The 12,210-nt window shown below is 41.9% G+C and overlaps 1 pseudogene across 1 annotated transcript; it reads right to left on the bottom strand.

Moving 5' to 3' along the window:
* Nucleotides 1-1,992: 1,992 nt before the first annotated feature.
* Nucleotides 1,993-5,373, bottom strand: LOC306950917 (histamine H3 receptor pseudogene; annotated as a pseudogene). Its single transcript has 2 exons — nucleotides 4,879-5,373; nucleotides 1,993-2,874 (listed from the first exon to the last, which is right to left on the bottom strand). The product of its transcript is annotated as a histamine H3 receptor pseudogene (transcript).
* Nucleotides 5,374-12,210: the final 6,837 nt, after the last annotated feature.

The following is a 12,210-nucleotide window of genomic DNA, read 5'->3' as shown; positions in this document are numbered from 1 at the left end:
TTGCATATTAAGGCTCTGTGACATTCAGCGAGAGCCAGTACCGTGCACAGGGAGTATTTATCAAGATAATTTTGTTCCAAATAGTATAAAAATAGAGAAATTGCAATCTATATAGATATGTATAACCTTCATTACTGTAAATTTAGGGGAAAATGCATTACACCAGTTTATTCCGTATCATGATTTTTGCACCAGTGAAACAATAAAATTGCTATTAACACCTGTTGTTTTGTCTGTTCAGAGCCCACTGTTGAACCTAGTACTACCTTCTGATAAAAGCAGAGGGACTTCTACTTTGAAGGGACAAAAAAACAAAGGCATGGTTAACCTGGACCAACTAAGGAGGGTGCTAGCTGTCCTGATGCAGAAAACTGTCATCCAAAATCAATTTCTGCTGAAAGGTGCCTGTTCATACTTCAGAGTGCTTTTCTGACTTGAATGGTGGAGAAGTCTGCTAGATTCTGGGTCTGTGCTAAAGAGATACGTGGCAATTAAATCATGAAGCTGTAGAAATTTGAGTGGTAGAGCAATTCCCAATGATATGTGAAGACTGATCTAGTTGTAGATTTAGTACCATTTCCTAAAAACTTTGTTGAAATCTTGTTTCTTTACCTTAACTGACTGCAGTGTTCTAAAGCTACCGACTGAACTTGGTCACTGCTATTAAAATGGCATAGGCTATATTGGATGAGGTAGTCAAACTTTGCTGGGTTGTTCAATAATTTAGTGTCACTGCTTGTTTTTGAAAATGACAAATATAATCCTAGGAAACCTAAGAATTACAGAGAAGATAAGAATTAGGTTGTTGCTCTGCTGGTTTGGAAGTGGAGGAGGAATGGAGGGAACCTCATGGCCTCATTTGCTTTGTGGTGTAAGTAAAAAACTTTTGAATACCATTACTCAGTATCTGTTGATGCTGTCCCTTGTTTAAGAAAAAAGTTAAAGCACTTTTTGTTATGAAGCATTCATAGTAAAATGTGATTATTATGTTCATGTAGATGCATTCATATGGTTGGAATATGCCCTCTTATCTTAGAATATTTGTGAAACTATGTTTAATTCTTAAGGTAACCTGTACTTGTAACTCAGGAATTATTTCTTAATAATAGTTTTGTGGCTTCAGCTGCAGTTATTCTCATGTTATAAGCTTACTTCTGTATGCTCTTGGTTAAGATGACAGTCGTAACTCTTTCACAGTTGTTAATTACCTTTATTGAAATTTTACAAAACGAACTCCATCATTAGTGAACTTTCAGATCAGCTGTGCTAAGATGCTTTTTGGCTGTGGCACTGAGTGACTGTGGATGTTCAATAGCTATGAATTGTTCTCAGAATTAAATGTCTGTAAAACTGCAGAAGATGCTAATGAAGGTGGAAATGAATCACCTTTTCCACCCAAGTCAGTGTTCCTTTATTGGTGTAGTTGTTCAGCTTTTCTGGTAACCTGACTGTTCTGGTACCTCTTGTTCCAAGCTTTTCCTTGGTACTATTGGTTAGGGACTATTAGGTTATTAGGGACTATTGGTTAGTTGGTTAGGGACTGGGGATTTCCTCCCCAGAATGCATATACCTAGCAGCTAAGACCCTGAAGTCCTTACAGAGTGGCTGGGGGCAAAATAATAACAAATCCAAACTAACAAATTTCTTACCAGTTTTACTTAAATATTAATAATGAGACACTCTCCAGTTGTTGGATATGAAATTTGTATTCCCTTTTTGTCTCTTCAGTGCTAGTGCATCATCACCAGAAAGTACACTGTAGGCAAATCCTTGAAGAGCTTTGAGAAATTACCTTTGTTTTCATTGATTGCTATTTCTTCAGCTATGCAGATGACTGTATTCTATAAGTTCCTGAATATTTACTCATCAGTGTTCCCTTAAATATTCAGTGCACAGTGCATTTACTATTTACAGATGAATACTGGCCAGTTTGTGTTCCCACTGAAAGCAAGATGTGCTTACTGACAAATTTCACAGTTTTTTTTTTTTTTTTTACATAAAAATATGAGGATGAACTTTAACTTTTCCTGGGCACAGGAGTTTGATAAAGGCTTTCCTGAAAGTCATGTGGCATAGTGGGTACAGAATGGGATTAATGGCTGAATTCACCCACAGAAGCCAAAATGAAGTCTCATAAAGTGAATGTAACACACAGTGCCCATGGCAAGCTGCTCTGATGATCATTAAAAGTGTATAAGGTGCCCAACACAAACCAAACACACTTACAATAATTGCTAAAGATTTAGCTACTCTTTTATCTCGAGTAAGTCTAAATCTGTTTGTCATAGCAGCGTCTGCTCTCGTGGTGGCGCTGCCTGTGTCTTCTGTAGTTTTACAGAAACTGTTCCTATGAGACTTGGTCTCTACGTCCACCTGAAGTGGTGTAAGGTCTTGATTGACATTCACATTTAATGACTGACTGTCAAATTTACATAGGCTGAGCCTTGAAGCCTTCTGCAGGGGAGAAAGGCTGCTTCCTTTCTTCTTCTTGTGTTTCTGTCTGTTAGCAGGTTTTACCAAAAATATGGTGTGTACCCTTTTTTTCCCTCGGAAACTCATCTCACAGTCCTCTTGGCCAGGAGATAAGTTTTCATTTCTAAGGGATATGCGTTTCCTAATATTGAGGTAAATGCTTAAGTTGAGGTATGTAACAGTGATGAAAGGTGTAAAGAATTCAATGGTAGAAGCAATCATTAGGAAATACCAGTTGTAGAAGAACTCTGCATGACATTCTCCTTCTGGAAGGATGCTCTTCTGGGCTACGTACTCCCAGCTGAGAATGGCTGGACCATAGAGAAGAAAAGCAGCAATCCATACAGTGATCATCTTCAGTACTGCATTTCTGGTCTTCCCTTTCTGTGCTCTGTAACTCACCTGAGAAAGGAAGAAGTCACGTATATTAATGGCATCTCAAGTGGTTCCATGGGCACCTTGGAATGTGGACCTCTTATCTTTTGAAGGTTGATGATAACATATATTGGTTTGGGGGTAGGGGTTACAGGCTCACAAAACCACGGAAAATATGTTTGTTAGAGTGGGTGTTTCAGAAATACTATCATGGTGATGGGTAGGTTCTGAGAATGTGCATCAGACCTTACAAACCAGAAAATAGGCTTTTCTGAAGTAAATACTCACTGCAGTTTCTAGAATTAGCAGTTACTAGTTGCTTATGTATTCTGTTGCATAAGCTATGACACAAGTTTACAGTTCATCAAAGCTATCAAAGACAGCTCTTTGAAATTCATTGATGTATTCTATATTAAACGATCTAGAAACTGTAATAAATGAATAGAGCTTGCACGGGTATTCTGTGAATGCAGATCCTCGATGCTTTGTATAGATAGCTTTTTTTTCTTAAGCGAAAGTTGCCCACAAGAAGAAATGGCGAAGAGCTTTTGTTTTATACCCTTATTTTCATTTTGTCACAAATTACTTACAGAACTGTTACCTGCAAGTGGGATTGATTTGTGGTCTGCAAAATGCTTCACAGGGTGAGTATTTTTTCTTATTTAGAAAACAGGGAATCTAAGGTGCCACAAGGGTTGTATGGCGTTAAGTCAGTAAACTACATCAGCACTACAGAGTAGAACCTCAAGATCATCTAAGTTTTCATATTCTAATTTGCTGGTGTACCAGACAATATTCATATAATGAATTGGAATTCCATCTTCCTGTCTCTACAGTGGTTAATCCCAGGGACCTATGACACAATATTTTGGAATACAAAGTCCTCAGCCTTGAAATCTCCTTGAATTCATGCCCGTTGCCCCAGTCTGTGAATTTTGGTCTCCAGGGCTTATGCTGTTTTGGTTAGTATGGCAGTACAGCTGAGGAATTCTGAGTTTGTCTGAATTGGGTCTCATTTTTGCAGTCCTTTTCAAGACTGCTCCTGAAATCATTAGCAACTTCTGTAGGAACTTTGAAGCTTTCACTGAGAGAATAATTTAGAACTCATTCACGTATTCTCATGTTGCTCTACACCAGTAGGCAGATTCTGTACTCTTTGGGAGGGATTTTTATATGGACGATTTATTTGAAATGTTTCAAAGAGGCTGAACTCTATCATTTATTATAAACAGCTTGGTTCTGAAACCATCCAGTCTATATATTTATATTATGTGTACAGTCATGAGTGTGGTTTCTAAAAGTAAAATTCATGGCTAATACAGAACTTAGAAAATAAAGGAATGTTGTGTTGACTATTTGAGAATTAATCTGTTTATTTCTCCCGTTGGAAAAAATAGTTGGTGAAATACTAAGCTACCTATGAACTGTGTTAAGTGCTGTTGTTTCTTCTAACTATTTACTGAAAAGTTATTGTTGCTTCAGTGTGATTTACATTGAACAATGAAGCTAATTCAATGTTTTAATGAAATACAAGTGAAATGGTGCTGAAGAAAACCCACGAACTGCTTGTAGAAGAATGAGACCTAATGCCAGTGATAACGTGTTGTTTGGGCACCATGGAAGGGCTTAGTACCTGGTGCAGAGCTCTGCCTTTACTGGAGGCTGGCAGTAGGTGTGTTGCTGTGTTTGAGGGAACGCTCTGTTGCACCCGGGTAATGATTTTCTGAGCTCTTCTAAGGTGTGACTGCAGAAGAAGTGAGAGGCTCTGCTCTTCTAGCTTCAACAGCAGCACGTACAGCCTGTGCCAGTTTCTAAAGCAGCAGAGAAGTGAGAAACAACTCTCTGCCAAAGCCAATTGTTCCTAAACCTACTTCCAGAACAGAGCGGGTGTATCGAGACTGCTCCCATCTCCTGTGTTGTCTGAGGAGCACAAGGATCACCCAAGCAAGCCCTTCCTGCAGCTGCTCTGTTCTGGGCTTCTCTCTGCTAGCCGCGGCTTTTGCCGTTCGTGCCCTGGAGCGCAGCCCTTACCGCCTTGGTGACAGAGATGAACCTGTCGAAGCTGATAAGGACGATGTTGAAGACGGAGGCGGTGCACACCAGGTAGTCCACCACCAGCCACAGCTTGCACAAGCCCCGGCCGAGCCTCCACTCGCCCGTGAGCACGTAGGGGATGTAGAGCGGGATGCAGAAGCCGCCTGTGGACACAGCCGGTGGTGACTCTCGCGGCGCACCGCGCTCCCCCGGCCCTTCGCCGCCCCGGCACTCACCCACCAGGAGGTCGGCGACGGCCAAGTTGAGGAAGAAGAAGTCTCCCTGGGTGCGGAGGCGCCGGTCCACCACGAACGCCAGGATGACCAGGGCGTTGCCCAGCACCGTGACCAGCACCAGCAGCCCCATGAGCGCCGCCAGCAGCGCCGCGGCGGCGCCGGAGAAGGGCCCCGCGCGCTGCCCGTCCGCCGCGCAGGCGCCGCCGGCCGCCCGCGAAACGCCGGACCGGTTGAGCCGCGCCGAACCCTGCCCCATGGCTCGCCCCGCGATGCCGGCCCGCGTCTGCCGCGCGCCCCGCGCTGCTCCCGGCCCCGCCCCGGCGGGCGGAGGGAGGGGCCGGGCGGGAGGCTCGCCCCGAAGGGACGGCGCGCGTGTAGCGAAAGCGGTCCGCCGACGGTCGCTGGGGGCTGCGCGGCGCCGGCCGTCGGCGGACCGCTCGCGCCCTGCCACGCGCCTACGGGTCCTCCCCGGGGTCCCCGCCGTAACCTTCGCTGAAATCAGCCGCTGGTAAGCTCTTTCGTATGAGCGGCGAAAGATCTGTGTAAATCTGCCGTTTGAAATAAGTGTTAGGAGCGATCACCACAGCTTTGTGAAGAGAGGACGGTGTGTGCCGCGTCAGGTAGGGCGAGCAGCGCGGCTCTGTAACGGCTGTCCGTCGTGTGCCTGAGGTGCCGCTCTCGAGCCCCCGGCCGCTGCCTGGGGTGCTGGGGGTGCACCTGCGAGGCCCCGCACGTCGTTGCCTGTGCGATGCCTGGCAGCAAAGTGTTCTCACAAAGTGTCCCTGTAGCATCCTCTCCCTAAAGCAAGTAAGTGAAGCTACCACAGTGAAGCAACAAGAAACCGTAGCTTGTTACCACATTGACTACTCCTTTATTTGGGGACTCTTTTTCACTTTGTTTTGAGCTGAGTTCTCAGTTTGCCATTCACTTGAGTTGGGGCGGCAGCGAGCTTGCGGATAACTGCTGCTGTCTGGTTGTGTGCTGGTATGAAAAACATAGAGGCAGCCAAGACACACAATGAAGAGAAGTATCTCAATCACCAGGAGAACATGGGGAAGTTAATTTGTTCTTTATTGAATAATCACTTTTAAATGGATGTTTTCAGGCGTTTTCTACTGACTTGTGTTGGTTTTCCTTTAGCATGCTTCAAAGCTTCAAAGATGATCTCCTCTTTAGTTAATCCCTTCTTTGAAGTACAACTAGGATAGTAAGCATACTTGAACTGCATATTTTCCCATCAGCTCTTGGGAGAAGAGCTTCCCTTCAAGATGTACGTTGTAGTGGTGTGGATATGTTTAGGAATACTGTGGGGAAAAGCTCGAAACACACACGGGCGAGAGAAGAGAGTGCAGCTCGTTGCTCCCATTGTCGGAGCAGGCTGTGCTGGAGGGAGGGCACTGATAACCAGGCCTGGCAGGGTGAAGTGAAAGAGCATGAAGAGCTCTGTGTAAAACGTTCTTATGTAAGGCTGAGCTGTAGACTTCTGAAAGTAAATTTTGTTCTTGATCTTGAATAGTCTCTTGCTGAAAATCAAATAACTAGAATTGTTAAAGAGGAATGACAATAGCCCAAGATAATAATGAAAAATGTGACATTTCCCAAGGCAATCAATATTGATGTGTTCTGAAACTTAAAACTTTTGTTCCATGATTCTTTCGCTGATGATTGTTTTAATTTCCAGAAGATTTCTCTCAGTCCTTAATGAAAAAGGGAGCTGTCTGATTCATGCAACTTCCCATGACTAGTGTATGTGGGTGAACATATCTACAGAAATGACAGAAAAACAGAATGTTTTTTCCCCCCATCCCAGGCAGATGACTCTTTCAGAACAGGCCAAATTCATCATCCAAATGGATTTGGGAAAGCTGCATTGTGAGGGGGTAGACTCCAGCTGGCTGCATATCCTCTTGCTTCAAAGATGATCTCCTCTTTAGTTAATCCCTTCTTTGAAGTACAACTGGGATAGTAAGCATACTTGAACTGCATATTTCCCAGAATCTCAATTTGGAATTACATTGTTGTGTCTTTTACCAAATAACATCTTGTATGTAATAGTTCTTCCTTTGCTTGTTCCTTGTGAAGATATTTAGTTCTAGTCCCAGGACTCCACATACAGGATAATTCTTTCCTGGTGTATATGTGTTGACTGGCATGAAGCTTTAGGCTTTAATTTCCAGTGGTCTGAAGAGCACTTCTCAGTGAAACAGATGCAAGCATACTGTAGCTGGAACCATCGCTTACTTAAAGGAAGTTGTTAACTAATTTGCATGTTTCTGAAAAGATATGTAATTTCTAATAGCCTCGTTTAAGGTTCTATCAACTGTTCTCTAGCTACTTGTTGGTATTTCACAGTTTAAAAAGAAAAAAAAGCCTCCTTGTCCAGGAACAGTGGAATGATTTTTAGACTTGAGAGACTATACAGGTTGCTCTATCAGATGATAAATCCTGCTGTCAAATGGGACTGAGCACAGCTAAATGAACAGGGGAAACAAAAGTCCGTAATGATCATTTCCTATTAATTTTATACACTCTGCCAGTCAGGTTTTTGCCTGCATGGTGGTTCACTTTGTTCTTTGAATCTTCTCTAGATGTCTTCTTGCATGAGATGCAATAGTTATTTAAAAATAATAATTCCTCTTGTTCCTGCGCGTGTAGAGAAAGCACACCTATTTGATCTGTGCCAGTGTAAAGACATCTCGTTCAGAGTACGCGGTGTTAACATCTGCTGATTATGCATTTTCTTCTGTTCAGTAAAGAAACATTCAGTCCAGTTCAGTCCTGTGCATAATGAGTGCTGTGGCACAGCAAGGTTTGGTGTAGGTATCAGTGCTAACAGCTGGCTCTGAGTAGCCCCACCTGCCTTTAAGACACATAAAGGCATGGTTAGAGCTTGAAATGGAGACAGTACTTCCTTTCTTGTGCAAAGGAGGAGTACTGCTACCCACTCAGTCCTTATGAGCAGTGTTGTCATCTCTTCACACGTAATAAACTGGTTTCCATCCACTTCAAGTGTGATCTGCTGCTTGATGAAGATCTGTTTTGTTTATGTGTACTACAGTGCAGCACTGAGGAGGTCATAGTGTGCAGGCCAGGGTTCTGCTGTGTTCTGCATTCAGGTGATGTCATTACTAGCTAATGCTCTTGGAAAATTAGACTGGCCACAAGATCCCAGAAGCAGTTATCCCATAGGCAACTGCCTCAAAGTGAAACCAAAGTTGTTAGCGCTGAGGAACATCATAACTGAATATATTATAGGCACTAGGAATAGTTTTATTCCATTTTGCTCCTCCTAGATACACTCAACAGCTTCTCACGCTATTCCATGTGCATGGTACTACCAATCAAGTGATGCAGCATATTTGGCTTTCATGTCTTTCTCATCCTGACTGTTGATGTATGGATATTTCACTTAAGTACTTTCATTCATGTTATCCAAGGGTATCAGCACAGTTTTGTCTCTTGGCTGTAAGCATGTTGCAGAGGACTTAATGTTTGTTTATGTAGTTATTTGTATTTAGTGAGAGCTGGACAGACATCCAAAACATCTCTCAGTACATTGGTGGGCATTGCAAAAATGAGAGAGGGATTGTGTTTTTTCTCTATTCTTAACTGATTCTCTCTTCTTTGTACTGACAGTGACCAGACACATGATCTTACGTCCTTAGCATGCTCAAAGTGCTGTGGTATTTCTATCCAAACTGTTGCTGAGGTCCCAGGATCCCCTTTTCCCTCAATGAATGGCATCCTCCAGAACTGAGCTGGTGCCCATCTGGCTTCTGCATCCCTTGTGGAGACTACATTCCCTTCACCTTGGCCTACAGGGAGGCTTCTTAATAAGAACAGGTGAAATTAAGAGTACGTTCATGTAAGAAAATCCAACACATTTAATGAGGCTAAATCATTACCATGACTCAACGCATGGTAAGTGACAAATTAAATTTAAAAAAAGAAAATGGTAACAACAACAAAGCTAGAGAGAACAGTTGGAAGAAATTTTCATGATAAGTCAAAGAGACAAACGCTCAGCAGTACTCACAGTTATGTTCCCCCCTCTGGTCTTTCAGTCTTTACCTCTCTGTACATAGGCAGTCTTCAGTGCTATGAATCAACCATTCCTGAAAGAGGTGTATGGGAAGTGGTCCTCCAGCAGTCACTGAGCTCCTTCACTGACTTCAGCATACTTGGGTCAGCCCCTAATTGTACAATTCTCTGGGCAGCACAAAAGGGCTGATTTTAGCTGAGTGCAAAGGGGAAAACTGCAATACATGAGTAGGAGGCAGAAGCCCATGTTCTGTTCTTGGCTCTGTCACAAACTTGTACATTGGGCTTCATAGAAAGTCTCTTTTTTGTGCGTTTCCCTATTCTTGCAGGGGACAGGGTACTTAAAGCTCTTTCAGAAATATTCTAGAAGCAACAGTGTTCAAGATTCACAGCTAGACAGACTGTAAAACAATGGCAGCAGAACAATAGCTCTTACATCCTGCTCTGTTCATAGTTAAACTCCATAGGCAAGGCAGCTCCCACCTGCTGGGTGTTCAGATAGATTCATCTTTGCACATGGTGGTTAAGCATGCTGTTCCCATTAGTGTCAGTGGGAGTTAAATAAGCAATTACAGAACATTAAGAGGAAATGCTAGCCTTTAATCATCCTTTACTTTAAAAAAAAAAAAAAAAAAAAAAAAAGCATCCTGAAACTGAACTAACACAGTTCTTTTTAAAGTGGTCACTGACACTCCTCATATGCTTGAAGTTCATCCTTGATTCTGTACTAGCAAATATCCCTATCCTGGCTAGAGCTCTATATAGCAGTATTAAAACCATTGCTTCTGTGTGTTACAGTTAAAAAATTGACCAAATCTAAATGTGCCTTTTTAGCAGTTCTCCAAACTGCACTGTCTCTGTGTTGGGCACAGAGCTGAAAATGTTTTGCCAAATGTGGATGTCATTAAATGTTCTGTTCTGTAGAAAGAGCTTATTTCTTCAGGAGAGCTTCATACTGGACTTAAAGTTTTGTCTCAATAAAAGTAGGGAATTGTTTCCTGTGTTGGAATGTTGTGTTTAAAGAGCGTTATTCTGTGATGAAATAGTTGAGCTTTTCAAGTAAAGGAAGATTTCATTTCAAAACTGTTATAAGTACTGCAAAGAAAAACAGGAAAAAAAAATGAATAAAATTATGAACTGTCTCAAGTATGGAACTAAGAAAATGTAAGAAAACAAGTTTTCTGCTGGGGAAAAAAAGCTTTTGGATTTGATGCAAATCCTTTTATAGTCTTTTTCTGTTATGCATAAATGTTATGCTTATGTTTTGAAATAATCCCATTGTTTTCCATTTCATACACCATTATTTCTTATGGCTCTACTGGTTATCCTGATCTGCACTTCCACCAAACATGAGTAATTACCTCTCTTAAGAAAAGCCACTGCTCACATAGGACTTGAAGAGTGAACCTTTAATGTTCTTTTGTAAAATATTTGGGTTTCTTGTAGTGCTGCTCAGGGGTTACATGTACATAACCCCTCCTAGCTGAGACCTCAGGATTGGGAAATTAGCTCCTGTGTGCTTGGATTCTCCAGCTTTAAGAGAAGAACTTCCAGGCTCCAGGAGGTTGTGGTAAGGGTCAGTAAGGAGACTCTTAGCATTTCACATAAGTGATGGTGTGGTGTTGGTGGCTGTACGCGGTGGAGAAAGCTGGGGATGAGACAGCTTGGGGAAGTGCTGCTGGCCAGCATTGTGTTATTTGTATCACCTGGCACTTCGGGAGAACTTGCAAAATTACTGGCTTCCAAATTTTTAAGGCTAATAGTTGAGATTATTTTTCAAAGTGGGAATTTTTTACTTTCATACATTGGTTTGTAGTGATGGACTTTTACTGTGTGTTTTTCCTGTGTTGGACAGCTATCAGGAAAGCTTGCCAGGGGGACACCCTGCTTCCCAACTGTCTTATTTTGAAGGCAATCTTTTGTTCTTTTGTGAAAAAGCCCGGCTGTATTAACGCAGTGACAGATTCTCATTAGCACACAGTGCACTGCTCTGCTACAAAAGTGGTGTATCTTAAAAAGACATATCTATAAAAAAGCATGTAAACAATATCCAGGGTTTTTTTTTTTAAAGTTGGATGAGAAATATTTTCCATTTCAGTTGAATTGTGTTCTACATTATAGACACTGTTACAGAGTGTCAGCGCATACAAAGGGAAGAAAGAGTGGCTTCAAACACATATAAAAGCATTGCTTTTATTTTTCAAATAAATAAGGACCTGTTTTTGAAGGGTAAGATTTCCAGATGCAGGGGGAAAAATTTATTTGGATGTCAGTGGTTCATTCAAAAGAAAAATAATTTTTGTCTTTAAACTACTTAACCGTTATTTTATTTATTAATTTGGCTGTAATTTAAAGTTTATACATCCTGGTTGAAATGCATCTTTTCATTGTTTTGTTTGAATTCAAACATTTCTTCTCAGGAGCGGTGAGGCAGCGGAGCAGCTGCCCAGGGCATGGGGAGTCACTGTCCCTGCAGGTGTTGAAGAAGAAATTGGATGCTGCACTGAGTGGCGTGGTTGGGAGCAGTCGCTGGCATAGGCTGGTGGTTGGACGGGGTGACTTTAGTGGTCTTTCCAACCTGGATGGTTCTATGATTCCATGATAACCAAAATAAATTCTGATTTTTTGGGGGGGAAAAAAAAAAAAGCTTATTTTTTTGATTCAAGCTGTTGTGTTAATTGATTATGATCCAATGCATAAATTGCTTCTCCCAGAGGATGCATCTTGTATTGCGTTTACTTAGAAACAAAATTAAAAAAAAAAACAAACAGGGTACCTATCCTGAACAAGCTATGATAACCACAGAAAATGAAGGCTTTCATTAAAGGAATTTGTTATGAGCGTTTTGGAGGAGTTATGGAGCTGTGTGCACATATGAATCCAACTGCCTCCAAACATATGTGCCATCCAACCTACAAGAAATAACATTCTTGCCAATTTTATCTAGATGAGTAGATTGCAGTCATTAGGAAAGACTGGGCCACGTATTCTGTTGTTTTAGAAAGCCACCACAGAGGATATTCCAGTATCTGCTGTACTGAGCAGAAAATGT

This window comes from Tetrao urogallus, assembly GCF_951394365.1.
Source record: "Tetrao urogallus genome assembly, chromosome: 12".
In the NCBI taxonomy this organism is placed as follows: Eukaryota; Metazoa; Chordata; class Aves; order Galliformes; family Phasianidae; genus Tetrao; species Tetrao urogallus.
This window is presented reverse-complemented; position numbering and strand designations above follow the sequence as displayed.